Here is a 9,233-nt window from a genome sequence, read left to right as displayed (position 1 = left end):
AATATCTTACATTCCACTAATCAAAATAAGAAAATAGACTTTTCAAGGTTCTTTTAGCTTTTCTCTTGTGGCAAGGGTAGGGCTGAATTAGAGAGTTTTGCTTCTCAGCCTTGGATGCATATGGAATGTACTATGAAAACATGTTACATCTTGTTATACAACATGTTTTGTGGTTTAGCCTATTTAACACTCATTTAGCTTTAGAAGTCTATAGTTTGATGCTTTCACCAGATTTGACAACAGCCATTATTTCTTCAAAAATTTTTTGGACCAATCTCTTTCTCCTCTCCTTCCAGGACTCCAAGGACACAAATGTTAGGATTTTTGTTTTGGCTTCACAGGCTCTGTTCATTTCTTGCCCAATATTTTCCTCTCTGTTTTTTAGATTAGTTGTGGTACATCTATTTTACTTTAAATTTCCCTGACTCTTCTGCCCTCTCCACTCCACTATTGAACCCATCTACTATGTTTTTTATTTCAGTAATTATATTTTTCAGGTATAAATTTCCCTAAAGCTTTCTATTTCTTTGCTGAAGTTTTCTATTTCCTATTGCTAAGACTTTTATTACTTCATTTCTTTCAAGTTGTTCATTTCTGCTTGAAGCACTTTTATGGCAACTGTTCTTAAGTTCTTTTCGTATCATTTTAGTGTTCGCATCTGTCTTCCTCATTCAATTTGAGCTTTCCTTGATTCACGGTACTATGAGTGATGTTTTTCTATAATCTGGACACATAAGGCACTATATTATGAGATCCTATCTCTTATTTAAATATTCTACTTTAGCAGAGACCTGCCACTTCATCACTGCCAGGTGGGGTGGCTCTTCATTATGATTAGGTGAAGTTAGGAATGAGTTAGTGACCCAATAACCTCCCCTCATGACACCTGGTGGGGAGGAGAAGGAGCTGTTTCTATCTACCTGGGCTTTTCTGGGAGTAAGAAGATGGATTATCCTGGTTTAGTTGTGGTAAAATCCTAACTTTCCCTTAGGTCTCCTCTTATGATAATAATCACCCTGCAGGGATGAGGGATGAGGGACCAGCAGGGGTGGGAATCTAGGCTTCCCTAACCTTTGTAATGGATTCCATGAGGTGGAGCCCCATTTTTTTCTGTTATGTGTACTTTAAACAGAGTAGTTATTAAATGTTTTCTATCTTTCTAGGTTGCTCATTTCCTGCTTTGGAGCAAAGCTTTAGGCACTTGTTAAGAGTTCATATGTTTACACCCACAAGCATTTCTAAGATTCCTTCTTTTCTAGAACCCAATGTAAAAAGGTATCTCCTAACAAAAAATAAGCATCTAGGACCCCTTAGTCCCCTGGGTCCTTCACTGCTCTGTTTTCATTCTCTATCTCTTGGAGTCTGTTCATTTGTTGCATTTATGATGTCTTAGTTTTAGCTCTTTATAGTGGGAAGACAGGAAAAAGTGGTATATTCCATTTTACTATAATTAAAGAGCTGTCTTATTGTTTTTGAGCAACTATAACAAAATACCATAACTCATTTTAAAAAACATATTTATTTATCACTATTCTGGATGTGAGATGTCTAAGGTCAAGCACAGGAGGTTAGTTGTCTGGGGAGGGCTGCTTCCTGGTTATTAGAAGACTGCTTTCTTATTATGCCTGCACATCGTGGAAGGGGACAGGGAGCTTCAAGGCCACACACCAATCTCATTCATGAAAGCTTCACCCTTACAACCTAACCCCTCCCACCCTCCAGTCAAGGCTGAATATTTCAACATATGAATTTGAAGGAGGCATAAACATTCAAATCATAGCAAGAACTTTTGATAAATTCCAGAGATTTCATTGAACTGATTTGTACTAGAGCTGACACCAAGCGATGCTAGCATCCAGCAAAGGTTGAGAATCAACGATGTATCTCAAAATTTCAATTAACTGAAGAATTAAGGATATAAACAATTCTAGTTAAGTGAATGCATCCATTTACTCAGAAGAGCTTTTCATTATTTCAGTTTATGTTGTTGAAAGTCTTTGTAAAAGGTAAGTGTACCTCTGAACCTTTTCAAATGGGCATAATTGAATCCTGTAGATCAGGCACTGCCAATGTCATTATATGTGAACAATTCTTTGGGGACAAAATTCAATATAGGAGGCAGCTAAATGTAATTTTAAAACACCTCTGCAAGCTTAGTATTGCTTTTCTACAAATATCGAATAATTTCCTTTGTTTAGTTGCATTTTACCTCATAATTCAGATATAAAATCCAGTTAATTCTTACCTCTGATTTGTTTGATTGAAATTAATTGAAGTGCTAATCTTAGAATAATATGGTCATTTTCCAATAATAAAAGATTAGATAGTATAACTTATTTGCTAAATGTTAGTAGGATTGGAAAATATAGTATGTTTTTTATTCTTGAATGAATGGTAAAGGACTCTATAAATGATTAGTACTAAGTAGTTTTTTTTCTAATATCAACCCTGTGCCTAGGAGAAAAGTAGTGGGGAGACAGGCAGGGGAAGTCTTTAAAATATGGGAGGCCATGCATAAATAAAGCAATGGGGAAAAACACCTCAGTACAGAGCAAGGAGCACCTTGAGGGTTAGGAAACCAGAGAAGCTTGTAACAAAGAAATAGTTCCCTATTGTCCCTAGGGAACAAATGAATAGTTTCCTATTCCCTATTCTAATGATTCTCTGTGATCAAAACTGTATGTGAAAAGTTGTCTAGAGAAAATAAAAGTTCAGCAACCAAATCACTCAGCAGCTGAGAAATGGATAAGATGGAAGATGGTTTACCCCCCACTGCAGGGCACATGGAGAAGACTCAGAATTGTGATGGTCTGGGGACTGGCCATATAAATATCAGAAAGTAGAATGCTTATCTATCTGTCTGGATTTCCTGTGGTTCTTTTCTTAAACTGATCACTCTTTCTTCAGAGTTAACAAAACAGACCATATTTCATTCTGCATTTATTAAAACCTAAAGACTAGATTTCAGAATGTTCTCTGGAACGGGGTCTGTTCCACTCCAGAAGCTCTGACACTAAACTGTTTATGTAGAAGTCTCTAGAGTGCTAAACAGAATTCTGTGCATTCCTTCACACATTTCTCTGAAACTCACAAAATGGAGAGGGGTTCATGACATTGCTCACTAAATTCATCTACTGATGCTTAACTAATCACCCCCATGCTTTAAAACAATAATGTATTAGTGTCTTTCACAGGTATGTGCTGAAGGGACTCAGAGCTAGGCATTTCTTATTTGGGGTCCGTTGACATGACTGGCCTCTCAGTGAGGGCAGCAGTCCCAGCAAGGCTTGGTCAGGCCTCTCTCCCCTCCTTTTTCAGTGCAGCCTCTCATAGGGCTCTTAGTCTAGGGGTAGGCAGACTGTATGGCAAATTCACAGAGTTGTATGGAGATCCAAGCACAGACTGTACGTAAGACACTAGGGAAGTCACAAGGTGTCTCCCCATCCATACAGTATCACTCCTTCAGCATCCCATTGGTTTTACAGGCCAGACCTAATTCAACATCTGAGGGAATTCAGAGGACCTACACAGGGTTTAGTAAGTGGTCATCTTGGAGACTATTACCTCTGCACGTAGAAAAATACTCTGAAGAACATATTGCATATCAATCACATGGCTTTATCAGACATTTTACACTATACTACTCCTGAAGTCCCCCAGATGTGACTTTTTGTTTTTTTGTTTTGTTTTGTTTTTGTACCAGGGATCAAACTTGGGCCCTTCTGCTTTCGAGGCAGGCAGCAGAACCACTGAGCCAAATCCAGAGAGCCTCTGTGATAATCAGTGCTGTGTGTCTAGCTGGTGAGGCTACAGCAACACATTTATTCAAATACTAACCTGGATATTGCTATGGTAACATCTACAATCAGCTGACTCTAAATGAAGGACAGTATTCCACCTGTCTTACTTATTTTTGTCCTTGCTAAGACAAAATGCCCAACACACAAAGTTAAAGGAGGAAAGGTTTGTTTTGACTCACAGTTGGTAAAGGTTTTGATCTATATAGTCAGCTGGCCCCAAGGCAAAGTGGAATGGCAGAGGGTCATCACAGAGGAGAAACATTGGCAAACCATGGGCAGACAAAAGGAAGAAAAACAGCACAGTAATAAAGCAGCAGCAATCTTCTGTCTGTCCCCTATATTCCATTCAGGCTACCTGCCCCTTGGGCAATGCTACTCACACCCAGAGTGGTGTATCCTTAATCCCAGCATCAGACATTTAATCCCAATATCACACCCTAGATCCAGCCAGCTCCCAAAAGCCTCACATATGAGTGCAGGAGGCTTTAGAATGACACTAGATACAAGCCATAACACCACCTAATCAGCTGGAAGGTGCTTAAGAACATAACTCAAATTTCCTGAGGGAGAAAAGATGTCCCGTAGAGACTGCACCGTGACTTCTGCACTGATGTGGTCAGCACTAGCCTGCTTTCCAGCATCCAGACTTGCAGACTTTTACAGAATTACCTAGCTGGACCCACAATTGCATAAGCCAATTCGTTGAGATCATGACCTTCCCCCTCTTTCTCTTTCTGTCACACACACAAGCGAGCATGCACGCGTGCACGCGCGCGCGCACACACACACACACAAGCACTATAAGTATCCAGTCCTCATACACTGGTAAATTGCTTACAGATTATATGAAATGCTAAAGATCACCTTTAGGAAATCTAGACTTCTTCAAAAAGGAGTTGGATCCATATTTGATTATTAAAATATGACCTATTTTGAAAGGGATAAGTTGTTTAGAGATAAGCACATTTTGGCAGGAAATATAGTGGGTCGTGGCAAAAATAAGCCATCAGTGACACAATAGAAGGTGAAGTCTGGAGACCAGACCCAAGTAGAGAGAGACCAAAGTAGACAGAGACTTGGAATATGGATGCTAGATGATGGGGTAATGAGTGCTGCGGAAAGCAGTGTGGACAACCCACAAGGTGTGGGGGGAGCGGGTTCAGATAAGGATTGGCAAGAGACCTTTGTTCCTAGTAACTCAACCTTCCCCGGGGCTGTCGTACTTCTCTACCCCTTTCGTTTTAGGCTTGGCAATGGGGCACACTTTGCAATGTGGCACACAGGGAGAGCAAGCTGAGTAGAAACCTGGAGGTGATTGCATTCTGTGACTGTCATTCTCTCACCTCTGCACTCTGCTGAAGGAAATAAGGAAAGAGAGATCTAGGATGCTCACATAGCCTGCTTCCCAGATATAACAGATCCATGATTCACCCTCATCCTAGCACACAGCTACCAAGCCCAGAGCCACATACATGGGACCAGCCACCATTAGATGTGTAACAAGGGCACCAAAAAAGCCTTGATGTTGTGCTGTGTCTTCTGCAGTTTCACAACACAAAGCATTACATCTGCTTCATTCTTTGTCTTAGGAACTTTCCTTGCAAAAGTTTACTCCTTGTAACTGTTCAAATTAAAGCTACTTTGAAAGCTTCATGTGTTTCCACAAATCTAGTCATAATATCTTTATTATTTTACAGCCTTCAAAGATAAGATAATCTTACATTTGAGGAATCCAGAGAGTCCCTCATTTAAGAACAGCTGTGTTAAACATATTGGCCAAAGTCTTCTCCAGCAATCATAATCCGTGCAGCATTAATATTTCAAATTGCTCCTGCTGAAAGGTTAGTCCTCTAACACCCTTCTAGCTTACCAATATCCTGTAGGGAAATTAAAGGAAGGTTAGACTTAGCAGAACTCAGACTCAATGAAATATCTTTAAAATATTGTTTAGAAGATATGACAGACAATATGCAGCTGAGGAGTTAAAACAATAATGCAGTTCATAATACAATAAAAGTGCTGGAAAATGAAACTCTTACAACAAGGTTTTATGGCAAGAACTTTACGATTAAAGAAGTCATTTGATCCTATCCTCATGGCTTCATATAACCCCAGTATGGTTTTTGAAACCAGAAACTCAAATTTGGCCTCATTTGTACTGCTAAGAGGAGTAAACCAAAGGACAGGTGTGTCTAGGGGAACCCAGGAACTGTGAATGTACGTTGCTAAATTAGGCAGTGAGCAGTTAGAATGCTCCACAGAATATGGTGTTTAATTTCAAAATAACTAAAAGACTAAAATACCATGCTACATTTTAATCTCCCCTTTGATATAAATTATTTTTTGCTTTAGAAAATTAGTTTCAGAAGAAACACAAAGAACTTCCACATATCCTATAGACTGATTTCACCAACTGTATGTCTATTTATAGCTATACATTTGTTATATAAAACTTGTCAGTAAAGTTGAGATACTTTACTTTTTGCCTTTAAATACTTGTGTATATTTCCTAAAAGCAAAACTTTTTTATCAGAAACACAGTAAAATTAATGCTATAATCTAATCCACAGGGCAGATTCAATTTTTTCTCTCACCTCCCTTGTATTTTTTATAGCCCCCATTCCCCCCACCCCATGCTCAGTTGCTTTTTGTAGGCTTATCTATTTAGTTCCCTGTAACCATGAAGGCTTTCTCAGTCTTTGTCTTTCTTGACCTTGAAACATTTTAAGATTACAAGATAGTTATTTAGTGTGGAATCTCTCAGTGTGGGTTGACCTGATGTTTCCTCATGATGCGTTTCAGTTAAAGCGGTTAACAGGATGAACAGAGAAGGAATAGTGCCTTCCCCTCAATCCCTGACCTGGGCAGCCATGAACTTGCATTGTTTCAACATATAGGACATTAGCCTGATCACTTTGTGTTAGCCAGTTTTGAACACTATGAAGTCATTCTTTGTAATTTCTAAGTAGAGAAGCAGCTTATTATGCACATAACCTATTTCTCATCAAACTCCTACACACCAGTATTAGCAACTGTTGATAATTTTCTAAGTATATTTCTCCCACATTTGCAAGATGAAGTTCAAGTGTAAGAAAGATATTTATTCTTTTCTTTGACCTATGTATATATATATATATATATATATATGGATGTATGATAGTAGAGATGTATTAAAATATGTACATATGTATGTGTACATATCAGTGTAGACTTACAGAAATTTATTCATTGAATTATAATCCATTACTACCATTATATATTTGAGGATTATGTTGTCTCAGAATTGGCCAGTCTCTTTTAAGGGCTTCCTTTCTTTCTGGCATAATAAAATATATCAGATTCAACTCGTCTTTCTCTTCCCAGATCCTGCAGTTCTACTCAAAGATCTCCAGTTTCTTTAAGTATAGTACGATCTTTAGAGACCAAGAGCCGAGCACAGGCCCTCCAGCAGACGGGACATGTGTACACTGTCACACGCGGGCTTTTACATACCTACTTACAACTAGCTTTATTCTGAGCCCTCTAGCTCAGGGAAGCACACAAAATACAATCTAGCCCACGATCCACGCCTCTTTCTCCAGCTCCTGTGGTCTCCAGCACCTTTACTCACCCAGGGTTGGCAGACAACGAGGAACCAGGAAAAACAGTTACAGAATCATAGATCCAGACTCTGCAAAATTCAGACCCAAGAGCTGGAGTTGAATCCTGGTTTATGGTTTTGTTGCACATTGATTATTTTTTTTTATTGGTACATGTTTTCAGTATGACACGTTTACCTTCATCTTAGGGAGTAGGTACATGTACTTAACACATCTCCATTCTTTTTATTCCCCTTCTCCTCTCACCCACTTCCCTACCTCTGGCTCTAGACACCCTTTCCTCATTTTATTATTTTTCTCATTATTATTTTCATTGCTATTTTTCAGTTCATGTTTGTGACATATAACAATCACACTCATTGTGGGTATTTGGTACCTGGACACGACATGTGTTAAATCTTTTCACATCCCTCTCCCTACCTCAGTTTCTCAAGCCCCTTCCCACTTACAAGAAGATATTCCTTTCATCAGTCTATTATTTCACTCTTCATTTGTACTTTGATTTACTCAAATGATAAAAACTATATGACATTTAAGCTTGTGTGTCTGATTTATTTCACATAAGTTCACATTTTCCAGGTGAATTCATTTTCCTACAAATGTCTTGAATGTACCCTTCTTTACAGCTAAGTAGCACTCAATGATATGGCCATACCACATTTTCGTTATCCATTTCTCTGTTGATGGATATATAGGCTGCTTCTAGGACTGAGCTATATTGAATTGTGCTGCTAGAAACATTGGTGCACAGGTATTGCTGTAATATGTTTTTAGCTCTTTTTGAAAGATACCCAGAAGGGGAATAGCTAGGCCAAATGGAATTTCTGGTTTTAGTTTTTGAAAAATCTCCATATTTATTTTCATAATGTACTAGTTTACATTTCCACCCAAAATGTGGGTTTCTTTTTTACCACAGCCATGCCTGCAATTGTTATTATTTCATTTCTTGATAATTACTAGGCTTTCTAGTGTAAGGTGGTAGCTTAGCATGGTTTTGATTTTCCTTTCTTTAATGGCCAATGATATTGAATATTTTTATATGTTTATTGTCCATCTGTATTTCTGAGAAATATCTATTAATTTCACTCACCCATCTTTTAGTAGATGGGTGGTTTAATTTTTTAATTTTTTATATGTTCTAGATATTAGTCTTTGTTTAAGAAACTGGCAAAAATGTTTTTTAATTCTGTAGTTTATCTCTTTTTTTCCTTTGAAGTGCAGATTTTTATTTTGATATAGTCCCATTTGTTTTTTTGTTTGTTTGTTTTTTTGTTTCAGCTTTAATTGAGTTTATTGGTACATTTTAGGGATACAGTGCAGTTACATTCATTGTTGGGATCTTGTACCTCTACATGACAAGTCTTGATTCTCATTTTTTCCCCTTACCACTGCCCTCCCTTCACCCCCTCCTCCCCTCCCCATCTACAAACACTTTATTTTCATCTTTTCATTCTCTCACATTTTTTCTTTTCCCTTTTTACTCTTCCCCTACCCATCCCACCTTCCCTACACCTTTAGCTCCTTTCTTCCCATTTCTAAATGTCAGTAATCTTATTAGAATCTTATACATTGTTGCAGATTATTTACACCAGGGAAACTATTCTGTATTTACACATGTGTGACTTATTTATTTCACTTAGGAGTATATCGTCAATATGTATCCATTTTCCTATGAATGAATCTATTTTCTCGTTCTTTATGGCTGAGTAATATTCCATTTTATAGAAAAACCACAACTTCTTTATCCAGTTTCCAACAGATGGGCAAATAGGCTGTTTCCAAGATTTAGCTATTACAAACTGTGCCACTATAAACATGGGTGCACATATTTCTC

General features: G+C 38.0%; 1 long non-coding RNA gene across 1 annotated transcript in view; it reads right to left on the bottom strand.

The window, feature by feature from the left end:
• LOC104853212 overlaps positions 1-9,233 on the bottom strand; it is a 48,580-nt gene that overhangs the window by 36,133 nt on the left and 3,214 nt on the right. Inside the window, exon 2 of the long non-coding RNA XR_777722.2 lies at positions 5,522-5,677. This is a non-coding gene — a long non-coding RNA (uncharacterized LOC104853212). The remainder of the gene's footprint in view (positions 1-5,521; positions 5,678-9,233) is intronic.

The sequence above is a fragment of the Fukomys damarensis genome, unplaced genomic scaffold, assembly GCF_012274545.1.
Source record: "Fukomys damarensis isolate Sample0158 unplaced genomic scaffold, DMR_v1.0_HiC HiC_scaffold_30, whole genome shotgun sequence".
Taxonomy (NCBI): domain Eukaryota; kingdom Metazoa; phylum Chordata; class Mammalia; order Rodentia; family Bathyergidae; genus Fukomys; species Fukomys damarensis.
The sequence above is the reverse complement of the archived record's forward strand: the minus strand, read 5'-3'. Positions and strand labels throughout refer to the sequence as shown.